This window comes from Patagioenas fasciata, chromosome 5, assembly GCF_037038585.1.
Source record: "Patagioenas fasciata isolate bPatFas1 chromosome 5, bPatFas1.hap1, whole genome shotgun sequence".
Classification (NCBI taxonomy): domain Eukaryota; kingdom Metazoa; phylum Chordata; class Aves; order Columbiformes; family Columbidae; genus Patagioenas; species Patagioenas fasciata.
The window spans coordinates 16,783,168-16,800,851 of record NC_092524.1 but is presented as its reverse complement, the minus strand read 5'-3'; positions in this window follow the sequence as shown (position 1 = coordinate 16,800,851).

Below are 17,684 nucleotides of genomic sequence, written 5' to 3'. Positions count from 1 at the left end.
GGGGAAGGGACCCTGCTCGCTTTCTGCCAGTGGCAAAGGCAGCCCCAGCCAGCCCCCAGGAGCCCGCACCCTCACCACTGCCTGGGTGTGTGCCGCCTTGCAGGCACACACAGCCAATGTTGTGCTGTGGGCATGTACCCTCCTCAGAGCAGAGAGGAGCAGTGCTGCCTAAGATGGAGCGGCAGGTTGGTCCTTCTCAGGCAGCACTTGCCAAAAGTAGTGGAGTGAGTAGGCCTTCGCCCCAACATGCAATAAAGGAAACTTTTTATTCTCTTTTTTTTTTTTTTTCCAAGTTTGCACTTTTTCTTTTAAGGATGGGGGTCTTGATGCATCTCTGAACAGTTGGAATTGCCCTTGACACGCCCAAGAAAACTGTGAGCAGGACTGGTCCTTTCTCACTAGGCTTTGGACATCCTTCCCTCCCCAGCATCCTTCTGTTCTTTGGGTTGTCCTCTGGGCTGTGCTTCTCTGGGCTGTGTCACTGCATATCCCACCCAGCAGACCTGCTGTCAGGGCTGTGGGCTTCAGCTGAAACATCAGTACACCTGGGAGAGAGACGTGATGCTGAGGAAGCAGTTCTTTGCACACCAGACTCAAACACAGGCATCAGATCTTATGGATATAGATATGTAGCCTGGCCATCAAAGATACTGAGCATCTGCCAGCATGTATCAGGGCTCCAGATTTCTCCCAAGAAGAGCCATCTCCACCGATGCTTACCTTTGGCTTTAGGAGTCTCTCCTAGATGCCCAGGACTTAGTAAATCCCAATTGTTTGTCCTTGCAAACCATTCAACAGAGCTGGTCTCCTTAACAAAGAGCCACTACCTTTCCTCACTGCAAAAGCAAAACCCCATCAAAGGAAAGGACCCAACCTTGGCAGGGGGGTAAGCAGGGCTGTAAGCTACTGTTAATAGCCCGGCTCCCTTCCCTTCCCCCAGCTCACCACAAGGACCTCCTGAGAGTAGACAAAAGAAAGCTTGGAGGGTTAATCTCCCTGAGAAAAACAAGTGATTTTCCAGTAAACAACTGCAATAGCAAACAATGGGGGTGAAAAATAGCGATCATAAAAAAGTCTGCTCGGAGGAAGAGGCGACCCAGTAAGAGAGGTGTCTCTCCGGCTGGGGGAAAAACAAGGCAGCAGTTTGGTGAAGCTGCAGCAGCAGCAGCAGCAGCAAAATAAACCCCACAAGTTGCCACTGGATCTACTTGTGTTTGTGCCTTTTGATCTTTTAATTGCTTCTTAGTTATCCTTCAGTGCAAATAAATAGTGCATTGTGTCAAGAAAGAGGAGGGGGGCGGGGAAGGGAAGAAAGAGACACAAAAGAAATAGCTGTCGCCCAGAAGAGAAAAGGAACAGGTTCTTTCCCCCCACCTTTAAAGGAGTGAATTTATCTGTATTTGGTGGGAGAGAAGGGGGAGAAGGGGATAGGATTAGAAATCAAAGCGAAATTGGAGAGAAGCACATTAAGCCTCGGGCATCCTTACAGTAGGAAGAAAAGAGGGAGGTGGTAAAACCCTCTGGGAGTTTATTCGGTGAGTTATGAGAGGATACACGAGTGTAATATTGTTAAAGGTCAGCCTAAACCTAATTTAAACTAGGGATGTGTGACCTCCACCCTTCATTTAATACAGTCATAAGGAACATTACACTGCAGATAGCTGGAACAATAGCTGCCTCCACCCCGAACTCCAGCCCCTGGCATTGCCTGCAAAGAGGGCCTGCGAAGGAGAGCAGGAGGAGAACCAGTTAAAGCCACGGGTGTAGCTAACCTGAGGATGGAGAGGCAGAAAGAGATGGAAAGTCTCCAGATCACAGCACTGGCTGTCAAGGGGTTTGCAAAAAACACAGCATCCCAGGAAGTAGTTTGGTTTGAAAGTGGATAGGGCTGCAGCAAAGCATCGTCTGAAACCACTGGAAATGCAATACAAACAGCCCACTGCGTCTTGCGTTGTCTGACCTCCGTGGTTATCGGCACAGTTTGGGAGAGAAGTTGCGGTCGTGGGTTCCTGTTAAATTCACAAGGAGCAAAGACAGCATTTGCAAAGCAAAGTCAGCCAAAGCAAGCTGAAATGAAATTAATCTGAAGTAGGAACTGGAATAAAAGTGACGTCTGAGAGGTGCACTGAAACGACCAGGGGTTGCCCAGGGCTCAGAGAGGAAACCTCTGCTGCTGCAGTGGCTGTGGAAGCCTCTGGGCGGACTGCAAAGCTCCCCGATGGTGCTGCCCATCTGAGCTGATCAAAGTGGCTCGTGGGTGGTCACCAACATGTGGCAATGGGCTGGAAAGCTTTCCAGGGAAAGGGGGAAGAACAGGAAAGCTTGAGCCAGGCTGGACCTTGCAGACAGGGATGTGAGCTTCAGCAAAGGCAGAAGAATGTAAATAACTGCAGAAATGCAGTGGCCACAGGCCAGAGTGGATGTTAGTGATGCTGCTGGGGAGCTGAGCCAAGCAGATATCTTCAGGGAAGGGAACATTTACATTGCTTCCCTTCCTCTCCACCTATAATCCAAAGAGGTCACCTAAACCCAGCTCAACGAAGACACCCTATGATGCTTGTTTGTCTTATGTCGTTTGTCCGCCTCAACCACCACAGTCCTATTTCACAATTATACCACAAATGACATGGTGAGCATAATGGGGATTTGAGGTGTGTGGTTCAGGTGCTTAGCCTACAGCATTACAAAGGTACCCCGCTTTGAAAAGCACCTTACATTCTCATATGTCAAGAGGGAAAACAATCAGGAGAAACCAGTCAGCTTTACTGACAAGCCTAACAGATCTGGGCACCGAAGGTTGAGATGTCCAAGATGAGACAAAAAGAGGGTCAGAGTGGACCATGGATTTGGGTCTCCTGTAATTGAAGACTAGAAGAAAAATTCATTGCTAACAAGAACAGAGTGATTAGCCAGAGTCCTATACACAGCTGTTTAACGGCAGAGGAATAATTGTACTTGGCCCAGAGCATTTTTCAGTGGCTTTAAGAAAGTGATACCTTTTGTTTTGTACAACCCAGGAACCTGGCAATAACACTGTGTCCTTGCATGCTGCTAAAATATATTGATTGTGGGGCACACTAAACTGTTGGAACGGGAGAGATTCATTGGCAAAAGGGGATGTGATATATAAAAGGTCCCTGCATGAAACCGAAGTCAAAGAACTAAGAATGGGAGGAATAATTCACTTGGGGCTCCCGGTCAACACAGAGCAAACAAGAGCACAGGCTGGGCAGGACTGCTCAGGGGTCCTGGCATCCCTGGGTGGGCAAAGCATTTTGGGGCCATGGTACCAGGCCAGGGGGTTTCTGCTGCGGGGTTGTTATATAGGCAGGGGAAAAGCAGCATGCCCTTAGGGATCAGAAGAGGACTAGAGGGCTTTTTTTTTTTGGCATGTGCAGAGCACAAGGGAAACTTTTGTAGCAGCCTCTGCCCAGTTCTACCAATGCCTTGGAGCACTCATTGGACTTAGGTGTTCAGGAGCAGTGTTGGCAAATGCATCCTGAGGATCTGAAGGGTGCTGAGCATGGCAAAAATGAAGTTATTCCAAGGTAAGTTATTGCACTGTGCCAGAGAAATTTGTGACAGCAGGAAAAGACACAGGTGTTTTCACCCCTGTTTATCTGGAAGATAAACTGTGCATTTTTGCTAGGCTGGACAGACTTGGTATTCCTGTAGTGTCTTTTAAAATTCAGCTTAGAGTGAAACTACAGCCTGAGCAGTCTTGCTTGGCTCAAGAGGCTGTGGGGAGGAGGACATGGGGTGGGGAGGTGTCACAGTGGATGAGTGCCAGGTAGGAATAGAAAAAGCACTAATGACATTCAGAAGGTGAAATGTGATGGGTCTGAAGTGCCTCCTTTGTCCTTGACATATCTTGGTCTTCCTGAGTTGCCAAAGTGGACTCCACCTCAGCTAACTAATGGCTTCCCAAAAGGGAATTCTGAAAAGGGTGCAATAGGGTAGATAAGGATAAATGCCTGCCCTCACCCATTCTTCTTTTCTTTGCAGAGGGAGCCTGGAAAGCTCCAAGTTTTGTCTGACTATTCATGTCAAAAATGTGCAACAAATACAGTAGCACAGAAGGAAGATGGGTCTGTGCCTACATTAACAGCTAAGCACATCACCATTTCCTGTTTTCTGTATTTATTTATTTAAAGCATTTCCATGAAAATACTGGAATGTCATCGGGGAGAAGATGTCCAAGCTCATCTAAGGATCAAGAAAAGGTCCAGCAGGTACAATTAGTTCTTCCAAGCACCAGAGGATGAAGTTGGGTCTTTGTAGCATTGTGCAAATGTGAGTCTGTTTGAGGAGCAAGCTCTGAGTCAAAACAGCTTGTGAATGAAATGTGCTGCAAGATGCAGTGGGAAACCCTTTAAACTATAATATCTTTTGGGATAGGACTGTTCCACATAGCTGTGTCCCCACGGGGTTGGTCCGACGAGGATGCTCTGGGAAGGCAGCACTAGTAGTGGGCATCTTTGTGTCCCGAGGAGAACCTGAAGAGTGGGAAGGTGGACTGCAGGCATGCCACCTGCCTCCAAGCAGGACCACACCGTGCCCTCTAAGGGTGTCCATGTCTCACCCCCCCAGCACTGCACCCTCACCCACAACTCTTCACTCTGCTCTTACTTGAAAAACTCAGGATTCACCCTCCAAACTGTTTTGTCCTGTTCCCAATAGCATCAGTATGAACTGGTCAGTCTTGCTGGGTGCTGCTGGATTCATGAGTGAAATCAGGTGAGCTGTTAATAAATTCTTCTTTCTAAAAAAAAGAAAAGGGATACAGCAGTTGTTGCTGCAGTCCTCTCCAGCAGCTTCAACAGAGCAGCCACAGCAGAGTGGCCGGTGACAATGCCTGTGATGGGCCGTGCTAGAGGTGGATGCACTCCTTGTACTGATTTTCCCTTGGTACAGCTTCTGGGAGAGCTTCCCCTCAGCCTAGTCGAGCAGTCAGCTCACTCAGCAAAGCTGCCCAGGTGAGCAGAGCAGTATTTTCAACCCTCTGCCACAGTCTCCAGTGTTTGCTACTGATGCAGCTCACATATTTCAGATGTGCTCTTTGGAGGTGCACGCTTTGAGTGCCTTTTCAATACACCACAGAAAATGAGACACAAGAGTCAGCTGGAAAATCACCCTGTGATGGGTTACTTTTCCAAGTGCCTGAGAGAGGCAATGACACTGAGCACAGAGGGTGAAGAATTTCAGGGAATATACGTGGGGCCCTTATTTGCCGCAGAGAGGTGGAGTGGCGCAGATACGTCTCTGTTGTGTAATTAATGGCTTTGAAAAAAAAAAACCCGAGCCTGTTGGCTAAGCCCGAATACCTCTGAGGGGTTCAGGAATCCCAGCTATGTATCTTTCAGGCGTTTCTTCCTCTGTGTTTTTTTTTTCTTTCTTTTTGCATTGCTGCTGTGCTTCAGTGTGGGTCTTTGTTTGCAGCTCTCATTGTCTTTGGGCAGAGGGTTGGCGGGCGGCATCTTCCCCAGGACAGGGCTTCACCCCTTATCAGGGACCACCATCTCTGGCTTCACCCTTTATCTGGGACCACCGTCTCTATCTCCAATTGCCAGTCCCAGCAGGGACCTTCCCATCACTTCCTCAGGCCAGCGGCTTTTTGGGCAGGCCACTGGCAGCCTCTGGGCTGAACAGTGAAGACCCCAAAGGAAGATGTGGGGCTGAGGTTCCACAGGCAGGCAGCTGCAGATGTCAGGAGAAGGGGCAGCACAGGACTCACACAGGGCTCCCACATCCCAAGCACAGCCTTCCTCTGCCACTGCATCCACATGTCATCTTGGGAAAGTGACTTTGTTTCCTTCTGGTTTGTAACTCCATTCATCAGATCCAGACAGGAATAAATCTGTCCACCATTGCCTCATTCCTTTAGGGGCTGGGACTTTTGATACCTATGGCTGGCAGTGGTTATATGGGAGTTTGCAACAAGATCCCCACTTCTTGCACCCTCTCCTGGTTGCCATTCCTGGAGCAGGTGACACAAGGACATCCTGTGCCCACCTGTTCTGCCAGCATCCCTTCCAGACCGTCCTGCCCTTGTCATAGCTGATGGACGCCCACGGCATTTCTCACTTAAACAAAACACTCTCATAATCATAACGAAGGAGAGGAGGCAACAGCACTTGGCAAAGCAACTTACACTAAGTGCACTTCACTAGAAATGTTTATACTCTGCCACTGAAAAATCCACCCAGTACGGTGATAGTGTGGCACGGCACTGACAGAGCAGAGGCAGCTGAGGTGGGGATTGCACCCCGAGCCAGGTCCCAGCCAGGGTGGGCCCAGGAATGTCACCAGCTCATCCCAGCAGGGGTTCCCAGGGTCTCTCACATGGGAAGAGTGAATGGAGAGATGGGGGAAAGGGTTTCCTGCACATAGCTCCACCTGGGACCACATGCCCTCAAAAGCCTCATCTCTGCTGTCTCCTGTTGGCCATTGGGGCTATTTAACCTCCAAGGACGGAAGAATAGATGGGGTTGGCATCTTGAAGTAGTGTATCAGGGCAAATAGGTTCAATGCAATGCTGTGTGATGGGGGGGAAGCTTTTTTATTGTGCTGCTTGTGCTCCAGAAAGCCTCTGGTGGGGGAAGCAAGGGTTTGTAGAGATCCCAGTGCTCCTGAAGCAGGAGACCTCACAGGGTAGGACCCTCAGGACTGCTAAGCTAATTACTGATTACTTGGAAGGTAGCCCCCACCAAAAACAATACATGTAGCTTTTCAAAACAGCAGGTGGTATGCTTGCATAGCATGTGCAGGCATGTGTGTGCACACGTATTTTTGTGCTGAGGGGGAAGCGAGTGATTGGCTAAGTAAGTAGAGCCAAATGGCAGGTAATCCTGATTCTACCCCCTATTTCTGGCACCACTTTGGCAGTGCAACTTAAATCCCTGTCTCAACAGCCGAAGATAACAGACTCCAAAAAGACCCTCCATGAAGCCCCAGTGCAAACCCTGAAGTCCACAAGCAAAGGGTTAACTGGATTCCCAAGACAGGTGGGAGTGCGAGTCAGACTGGGCGATATCACAGACATGTTATTTGAAAAGCTGAGAAATTGTGGAATTCCTCACCTAATCCAACTTCCCCACAGTTTAAAGAAAACTGCAACTCAAGATACCACTATGGGCAAGGGAGACCCCCCACGAACCTTTCCCTGCATAATCCATATGTGGATATACGCACCGTCAGCCACCTCCCGTGGTGCAGGGCTTCTTACCCTTGGTGAGTTTGCTCCTGGTGAAGCTCGTGGGATGGCCCTACAATCAACCCCCTTATGTGTTGACGAATTCAAACTGAAGGCGGCTTCTCCATCCTCGTGACATTGCTTGTGCGCAACGCGTGGCCCCCCCCTCATCCTGCAGTGGTCCTTCTGCTTTTATCTGAGTTGAGTGCAAGGACACACTGCTCACAGCTCAGTAGCTAGAGAGTAGTAGAACACCTGCATGGACAAAAGTTTGATGAGACAACACCAAAATTCGTGGAAATAATGCTCTCAACTACAGCAGGCCCCAGCTTAGGGCATCCCTAGTTATGATAGGGGGCTGCGGTTATCCAAATACATGGATATGATTAATGATTAGCAAGTGTGATTATAACAATGCAAACTGTATCTCTAGTTCAAATCCGCCTGCCACTCCTCCCTTTATTTTTCCAAGTGGGTTTCTTGCTGACCCACCTCAGTCCACCAAGTAGATCTTCACAGAGGTGAAGATTTATTTTATTTTTGCCTGAAAGTGAATTGTGTAGATTTTGGGTTAGATTTTTTTTTTTTTTTAATTAAAGGCAACCATTTCAAATATGTACAGATCACACGGATGTTTCTTAGTCAAAACAAGTACAGTAACCACAAGAGGTGCCAGACTGGAACAACCTCTTCTCTACTGACCTAATCCAAAGAGAAAAAAAATGAAAAAGATGTTTCCCAGAGGTAGAATGAATTCCTTTGTCTCTGTATGTGATAGAGAGAAAAATCTAGCAACGGATAGCAGGCATCCGCTAAAAGGGACTTTTAGAGGAAAGTTGCTTTCCATCCAAGGAACATTAGTGTCGGAGCTGTGGAATGATTTCAAGCCAGACCTGCTGGGTCCCGCTCCAGGAATCGCATCTTTGGAGGCAGTAAGTGCCTGCAACTGCTCTTTCTTACAAGGTGCTTTGATATTCAGTTCTGGGTGAACCCCACTGTTTCCAATGAGTCAGCCCAGGGGCTTCAGGCTCATTTGGGTAGGCCAAGTGCTGCCCTTGCTCCCTAATTAACTTGAGTATCTTCTCATATTTGCTGGAGTCATCAGGGTGTTTTAAGAGCTCACATCCCAATCCCTTGTTGAGACACCACTCACGTTGGACAGCAGGTCCTGCCCCAAGCCAGAACTATCTTGGGGAGGGCAGTATTTCTGGGGATGCCTCACTGGTCCCCCCACATGCAGGAATGCAATGGGGGTACAGACCCCTCCAGTGGCTGATGCCTGTTTCATGGCCGCTTTCTCCCACCCATCACCACCCTCGCCATTCCTGGTGACCCACATGAAAGCATTCATAGCACTGTTGGGGTATACAAAATAAAAGGTAACTCACTGCGAAGCCTTTGCTCCCACCTTTGGGAGGCAACCAGATAGGGCACAATCTCCAGGGGAAGGAGAGTGGAATTTAAGTCAGACTGATTTTTTTCTAAAAACCTTTCATTTAGTCTAAACAATTGGCTTGGGATGTTGACATTTGGCTTTTAAATTAAGCATGCTTTTCTGGGCACGATTCTGCTAGGATAGCAATGGCTGGAGCCAGGTTCTGGTCTCAGAAGTGAAAACAGCCCCAGACCCCTGCAAGAAAATGGGAAACTGGCCCTTGAGCTTCACTTTCAAGGGTCTGCCCTGGCCAATGGGTAATTCATGGGGAGGTGAGAGCCAGGGAACAGTGCTTGTTTGCAAGTAGGCTGCACAATTTGCATGAGGCTGATGCAGAAGGCTGGGGAAGAGGAAACGTTTTCCACCATGCTTGGAGGGTTTTGGCAGTGGTTCCCACCTTCTGGGCTGTTCTTCTCCCTGCCACTGGCATGTGGCCTCTAGTTACCAAACATGCCAGCCCCTGTGACCTACCTCTCTCTCTGCCCACCAGTTTCTAGCACCAGAATTGATCCTGTGATGCTTTTAAAAGACCACCTGCTACGGGTGAGAGTGTTGTGAGCTCTTAAGCCCAGACAGAGGATGGAGCATCCCTTTATCCCAAAACCAGTTTCCCTGGGCATGGGGATTCCCACAGCTGTGGGGTGGGATGTGGAGGATAGCAACATGAGGCTGCAAGAGCCGTACAGACCAGACACAACGGACCAGGGGGTGTGATCACTTCACTCAGTTTAAGCTGGCTGTGCTCCAGCTGGCTTTGGCGTTCAGCGCCTGGCTGGGAAGGCACCACTGCCACACGTGCACCCGAACAGCATCTACTTTCTCACCTGTCTCTTCTCTGGCTTTGACACCTTGCAGGCTGTGGGGAGCCAGACTCCCAACCACAGCCTCTTTTTTAATAATACAAGCTGCTCCAGGGCTCTCCGACAGAAAACTGCTTCCCCCCAGGGTTTCCTCCCAGGGGCTGTTCCCAGGCTCTGCAGTTGCCCTGCTGCTGTTCACAACTTTGTTGGGGAAGGAAAGCAAAGCATACAAGCTAGGATCATGAATGGAGATCTGCGATGAAGCAGCCCTGGTGAGAAATTCTCTGCAGGACCTTCACTGGTGTGTTGAACCTCATCGTGCCCCGGCAAGTGCCCAAGCAGGGCGAGTGTGTTAGCGCCTGTGTCTCTGCTGGGCTGCCCCAGTACTTTGACAATCAGAAATAGTCAGATAAAGTGGTTTGCTTTGCCAGTTTTGTTACAGTCACAGTGTGGTGGGTAGCCAAGGGGAAAGGCATCGCCCCAGAACTCTCACTGCCCTGGAGATGAAGTCTTCTCTCACTTCTGTACTGGGCATCGGGTGTTTTAAGAGCTGTTTTAAGTTTCAATTTATCAAGTAGTCAAAAAGGGGATTTGGATTAGCATGTATGGAGGGTATTATAGATTAAGATTGATGGAAATTTTAGACGGCTGCTCATGGCTAAAATGGACTTGCTGACAGTTTGGTTGTGCTTGTTGATTTGGAGCTAGCCATAACAAAAGCCCAAACAAATCACTGCTTGAGCTATTTAGCACTGATTTTTGTCCCCTTATTCCTTGACTGAACCTATCGCAGCTTTTGTGATCCTGTCTTTCTGAAGGCCTGCCAGTCCTGGTTTGCTGTGTGCTAGACAGGTTCAGAATTTGAAGGAGTCACCCACATCACAAGCAAGTGCTGGCTCTCCTCTCAGATTTTACTTTGAGTAGCTTTAAACTGGAAATACCAGGCTGCCTTTGGTCAAGGAATTGCCACGTAAAAGCTGGGACCAGCCAACAGTACACAACATAGTCAGTGAGGCAGAGAGTGTCTTCTGCTACAGAACTGCCTGAGATTTCTCCTGACCTGGGAGGAAGAGTAATTTGAGAAAAAATGTGGGGTTGAAGGAACAAGGATCTATCTTTTCCTTCCTGGAGATTTAATCTGCTTGTTTGATCCTGGCTTTGGGAAGGGAGCAGTAACACCAGCAGACTGCCTCACCTGGTGGCAGAGTTCACTGAAATATCTCGGCTGTGAGGGGTTATGGACTGCAAAAAGTGGTTGTTTTCCAGCGGAGACCTTTACTGCCCATGGCTCTACCATCACCTATGTATTGCTTTGCCCAGCAGAGCAGCCCCTCACAGCAACAGCATCACTCTGATCTGTCCCACTGAGTAGTTGCCTCTTGCCCACCAAACACCACTCCAGTGTACACAGGCTTAACTTCACCTTCCAGACATTAAATGTTGTAAGGCGTTTGGCTGCTGTGCACCATAAAGGCTCATCTCACATCTACCGTCTTTGTTGTAATCAAGTGTCTTTCAATCTTTTTTTGGGTAAGTACAGCAAACTTCCTTGCTCTCTAGTAGAAAGGCAGGTTTCAGGCAGGTCGGGTCACTCCTGGTGCTCTTTTCTGCTTCTTCTCCCAGCTCTCTTTCATCCCTGATGTATTTAGTGGTGAAAATGTGGCCCATTGTCTTTTATCAGGCTTGCAATAGGCTTTGCAAGGGATGTTAATCAGTGGTTGTGCTCACCCTTCACAGCATCTTCCTAACACTCAGCACTCTGCTTTCCCTACATAACCTCACTCTGCGAGTCATTTAATGACATATTTATCTCATCCACCTCAGGATCTCCTCATGGGCTTGTCCTAACTCAATCCCAGAAACACCTGACTTAGTTACATTACTCTCTAGTTACTGATCTATATAGACACAAGTTGCAAAGTTGCCCATTGGTCTTGAAGACCCTTTGTTTAAAAACCTGGGGGATCTGCACAGTTAGGAGGGAACAGGGCAGGAGCCTTTGCTGATGTGCATTTGGCTAACTAAGCATATTTTATTATTGTATGTGAGTGGAGACGTACCCCTACCACTGAGGCATTTCATGGAGAATAATTTAGACCCTTTTTCTATGATAAGAGGCTGTTACAGATACTGCCAGATGTTATGTCCTGAATTCACTAAAGTAATACAAATTAGCTCTGTATTGCTCTGCTTGGCCTAAATTCAAATGAAGCTCTGCCCAAAACACTCAAGCTTCCTGCAGGTCCCAGGCCACCAAGGGCTCTGGCACTGATGTGGGGCACAAGGACTAGGCTGGTAGTGGGATGGAGGTATGAATTGCTTTGGAAATAAAATGCTATAGGAGTGATTACTTAATAATTGAGTTGTAGCAATGACTTGATTTGGAAAGCAATCGTAAGAGGCCAGACCCAGAATTGAATTAACGGTGGATTTCATTCGACGACTTGGAGTGGGCATTGCAAAATAACCCAAGTCTGAGAGGCTCAAACATGTCTCTCCCTTGGGAATCCTCATCTCTGGCACACCCGGTACCCGAGGTCTCTGGGAGGATTCGTGGCAGATTCTTTTCCCCCGTCCTCTCACAGCTGAGCATCACCATGCTGGTGTCTGAGCCAGGGTGCCCCATCACTCGGGCCAGGGTTCAGTACAACGCATTTTCTCGGCGCTTCCCAAGCCGTCCCGGTGCCGGCTGGAGCTCTGAGCGCTCCCTCTGCTGGCTACAGCCTCACTTCGTAAGCCCCCGGGATGGTCTCAACCCGCCGGGAGGAGATGCCAGCCGGGGCAATGGACATCTCCAACAGCAGAATAGCTGATGAAAGCTGTGTCACAGCGGAGGAGGAGGATCGGGATGCCATGAAATGCCTCGTGAACCGGGCAGGAGCGAAGATTTCAGCAGCAGCCTGGTGGTAATTCTGGGTGGGGGAACATCCTAGCTTTGTTTGAAATGTTAATATTTGTATTCAGGATATATATTTATGCTCTGGCAGTCCTTCAGTGCCAGGGTGAGCCAGAAGAGCCCAGGGTTTTGTTGCACAGCACAGCCTCTTTGGGACCAGAGGTTATTGCAGACCTAAATCTAGGTCTGCTCGAAAGGGCATTTCTGACTCAAAAACACGTGTCTATCTGACCCAAAACACTCCATAGGTACATGCTGCATCAGAGGAAATGTTGGGCAGGTAAAGTTTCCCCAAGGCATATGCCAGAGAGGTGTGCTGCAGGGCGACAAGTGAACCAGTGGTGAAGGTTCCCCAGGGTGTGAGAGTCAGGCTGACAGTTCTTGTTTCAAAAGCCCAGAGGTTCAGAAAGGCAACTAAAATCCTCCTTGGAGGAATACCATCTTTAAACAAAGACCAGAGCAGCAGCAACACAGCTCATCATCCCTCCAGGTCACCAGCCACACCAGCAAGGGCTGTCATCATTGTCAGGAACCACCCATGGGTAGATGGGCAGTTTCCTCATACTGTTTCAGACATGTCCTTACTGCCCCAGCTCCATTGGTCCCATGGCCTTGGTGCAAAGGCTTACTCTAGAATCACACCTCCAGCAAATTTTTCTCCAACACCTTACCTGGACTGTATTTATTAACCTTTCCTCCCTGTGTTTGGGGGCCCCTGGTGCCCATGCCACCTTGCCCTGCCCTAGACAGTGCTGCCAGGCAGCTGCAGGCAGGGGTACCCGATCCAGCTGTGGGCTGCCCTGCACTCCATCCCCTGGCAGCAGCTGGGACTGCAGGAGAAGGCAGAGCTGTCATAGGAATCTGGCTTTAACAGATTCCCAACATTTTTGTGGTACCCTATTTCAATGGCAGAGCCACGGATAATTGCTTTGCTTCGAACAGATATGTGAAACCTCAGGATCTTTTCCAGGTTGTGAGGACCATGAAACCCACCAGGAGAGGACAATTTCCTCAGGAGAGGTTCCAGAAACTAAAACTGCACCTGGCTAAAGGAAGATTTTGTGATGCAAAAAGCTTTTTTGGAGAAGAAGAAGGCACAGTGATGCAAGGTTAGCAAGGGCCAAGGCGAATAGCTTGAAAGTCACTCCCAGTACTATGTTCTTAAATGGGATGCACGGTGAAATGGGGCAGTCAAAGCAACAGCTCTGCAGGGTGAAGAGTAAGGGCAAGCATCTCAAGAATGAAATCAGGGCTCTGTAGTCAAAACCATAAAGGAAAAATGGCCATGATGTTGGTGCTTGGTGCCACTCGGTGTCCCCGAAGTGAGGTCAGTGATCTTGCAGGAGCAAAGGAGCTGTTTTTACTAGTCATGGGTCAGGTCTTGAGTTGTTTCAAGCAAAGACAGCAATAATTGGGGATAAGTTTTAAAAATCCCCCCAAACATTCCCATACCAGGTAGGAAGAGCTGGAAACTTGGGTGCGCAAGATCTGCCGGCAGGCACATCTGCAGAGTCAGGACCCTGCTGGATCCCAGGCTCCAAAGTGGAGGAGGTTTCTGATAAGTGGAAAAAAGGCTAGAAATTTTTTCCACTGAAACTTCCACAGAATGGTTTATTGTCAATGTAGGGTGGGTGGTGTCATTTATATTTGATTTTCCGTTTTCTGATTAGAAAAGAGGAAGCTGCATTATTTTCTGGCAAAAAGTTACATTTCAGAAGTTGGCACTTCTGTAAAACACCCCCACCCGCAAAATGCAGCATTACGATGCCCAAACAACAACAACCTGGAAATCAAAAGCCAAATTTATTTGTTATCCATTTTCTTCCAAAATCTGAAAACATTGTACAGGAAGTTTCAGTGTGAGCAACCACATGTGTCCTTGAAATTCTGGCATTTACCAGGCAGGAAAAAAAGCCATATTTTGGCTAGCTCTTTCAGCAAAAGAAAGGAGGTTGGAGGAACCCAAATGGTTTGTCTACCTCCCACTGCCATTCCTGAAGCCAGCTGGGGATATAGGGAAAGGATTTAGGCTCAGATCATTTCCTTGTGCACTCCTACAGGCTTGCTTCTCTTCCCGTGATTGTCCCAGATCTGCTCCTGCCTGCTCTGCCCAACAGGACTGTGGGGATGCAAGAGCCAGCCTGGCATTGGACTTGGAAAAAAACAACCTCCTCCCTCCCTGTGGCACACAGGAATAATTCACTCAGAGACAATGTACTGGCAATGACTTTCCAGATCAATTTACAGCCTGACTTAAACCTTTCTTCCTGCCCAGGGTGAAAGGAGAAGGAAGAAGGTCTATTTTTTGTTCAAAATAGGTGTCTTTGATGAGGTCACTCTAAATCAGAGGGAATTTGGGATGTTAACACTGAATGTACTATGTTCATGCTTTCCAACCCAAGTCACCTCTGCAAGCCAGTTAATTAAGAAATTATTCTGCAGATGAGAGAGGCTGAAGCAGGTTTAAAATTTCCTAAAAAGCTGATAAGATGGTTAAAGGAAATCCCAGAGTATAGTCTGTCTATTTCTTATATAAAGTAAATCTGTGAGTGCACAGGATAATAGGCAGAGTTCTTACATCTGTGGCTTCCCGGAAAAGGAAATAATACAGTTGGATTAGCTCTGGGAAAGTGGCAGCTTCCCTTCCTCTCCAGATAAGCTGGAGCAGTGCAGCCCATCCAGCAGCCCAGAGGACGTGGTCTGTCACCCAGCCACTGGGGACCCCACTGGTCAGTGCCCCGCAGTGGCTCCTCTCCATTCCCATTTCTGTGTGTGTCACTCCCCTTTCCTCAAAACTGAATTGGAGCCCTTTTGAGGAAGGCTTCGCGCACTTGGGAAATGGGCAACTTTGGTCCTTTCTTTTCTAGGCAGTGTTAACAACTCGGCAGCCCAAAGAGTTTGTCTTGCAATCCCCTCTGTGGCTCAGTTTCAATTCTCTATTCAAGTAGCATGAATGAACTGAAGCCTTTATTTGCATTCTCTTCAAATTGCCCTCCACCGCTAGCATAAGACCTTTGGAAGTTTGTTGCAAGAGTAGCAGAGCCAAGATATTTTAGTTGGGCATTATGCCCCACCGCTACCACAGAAATCACTTCAAAGCAACTGCTGAGTCAGAATAAAGGGGGCTGGATACATTTGCTTCCCAACGACCACAATGCAAAGCCAAACAGGAGGAGGAGCAGGGAGGGAGGTCAATGGATGTAGCATTCCCTGTCCCTGAGTCACTTCTCCTGCAGGAATTCATAAGATCCGGCATCTCCCAAGAACATCTGAGAGCAGGGAATGGCTTAGGCAAGGGCACAGGGGCTTGAGGGGGGCTTTATAAAGAAATTTCATCCTGGACCACAGTTAAGGACACTCCGGGCTCCTGCCCATCATCAGGTTTGTGTGGGGTAAGTGGCTAAAGCTTCGTGACCTGTCACAGCACAGGGTCAGCGAGCTGCCAGCATCACTTCTGCAAGACAAGCAGCTGTGTGTTCCACACAGGGTTGCCTTCAGGCTTCCTTCTCTGGAGTCCCAGGAAAAAGGGTAAAAAGTACCTTGGTTCTCCTTTGGCCTTCACCTTGCTGCAGCTTTTATAAGTGAAGAGCTGGCCCTTTGTGTTATTTTCAGTCCTGGAAACCAAAGTGTATTCATAAGGGCTTTTTTTTTTTTAGGTTTTCTACAGCTTTTAAATTGATGCAGTACTTTCTCCTGCACCTCCTGCAAAGCGGAATAGATCACCATATGCCATACACCTCTGGGACAGCTCTTGCTTTGGGGAGGAAGGGAGCAAGGGCAGCTGCATGTGCTCTGCAGAGAGCTCAGACTGCCTGGGTCCCTAAAGCAGACATGTGGCCATCCCTCCCTCCCTGATCCCAGGTCATCTCCACTCCCTCCTTTTCCCTTCCCCACCAAGGGACCTGCTGACTCCTTTTCCCAGGAAGCACAAAGGCAGGGGAATAGTGAGGAATGTCCATCATGGCCCCTTTCTGCTCCTCACCCTTCCCTCTTCTGCTCCAGCCCAAACTAATCACCAGCTGTGCCCCTGATGTGTCCAGACCCCTGTCTCACCTGGCATCCAAAGCTGGCAAGAAAATATCAGGCTGCATCTCGAGCTGGGTAGGAGAGGATAGTCCTGCCCCATCTTAAGATTTCAAAACAATTCCCACTCTGTGTTTGCTGAAACCTCCTGGAATTTTTCAGCAGAAGATGAGTCCACCTCGGGGTAGCCCAGAGCTTGGTGGTTAGCATGCAGTCTTGGGCAATTGGGCACAGAGGATGAAATCCCTGCCCTGATGCCTGCAGAAGGAGCACCTGAACCACCCATGTCCCTTCATCTTGCCTTGCTAAAACCAGTCTGGTCCTGTGGGAAGTGCTGATTTTGATGAATCAACATTTTCCAGCAAAAACGTGGCATTTGCAGTTTCCCAACCAGTCCTAATTGAGAGCATTCAGAAAAAGCAAACAAACAAACAAGCAAACCAAACAATGGCAGAGAGCAGGAAATGAGCTGGGCATCTCCAAAGAGCTGTCCTCACCCGAGCGTTGCTGCTAGGGCAGGAGTGCCAGCAGATGAACAGCTCTAGGGTGGACACAGGAACCACCATGCTCTGTTGCAGACACTCGACATTGCTGTGACTGCTCATCCCATTGATGCTGAACATGTATGTGTAGGCTATCCCTATAATGAAAGATGCAGCTCTGATATTACAAATGAGAACTCTAGACCACTCCGGTCTGCACTTGTCCTTGGCATGACCTGTGTGCCCCATTCTTAGAGAAGCCAGAGGTGTCTCCACAGACTTGGCTACATCCCTTTTCTTCTAGCTCTCTCCACCACCACTCTTCAGCACTTGGAGAAGTGCCAGTACCAGTCTTGCAATCAGGAACTCCAGGCTCCTCCTATACCACCTCCTTCTCTTCCAGTATTCACACTTCCAACTTTCCCCACCAACAGACCTGTACAATTTTGTCAGATAGGTACAGATGGAAGTCTCATATTTGCACTAGAAAGTCTGAGTCTTGTCTCAGGAGAACCTCTCTGCTAACTTGCTTTCCATGGATCCCTGATGCTAAGTATAAGATCTCAGTCCTAGGTGATGCAGGACAACTCCAGGTGACTCCAACAAATCTTTCATTTTAAGCTGTGAAGGGGATCACTTCTCTTTGATGAGCTTTCCCTCCAGACCACGCAAGCAGACATGAAACTCTGCCTTTGGAATCAGAGTGGCATCTCCTTGGGTCGAATGGATTTATGGGATTGCCGGAACTCGGTTGTGTGCCTGAATATGATGGTGGCCTTACCATGAGCAATAACTCTGCTGTTTTTACTGCAGTAACATCAGTCCTGATCTCAAGGGCACCAAGACAGGTGGGAGA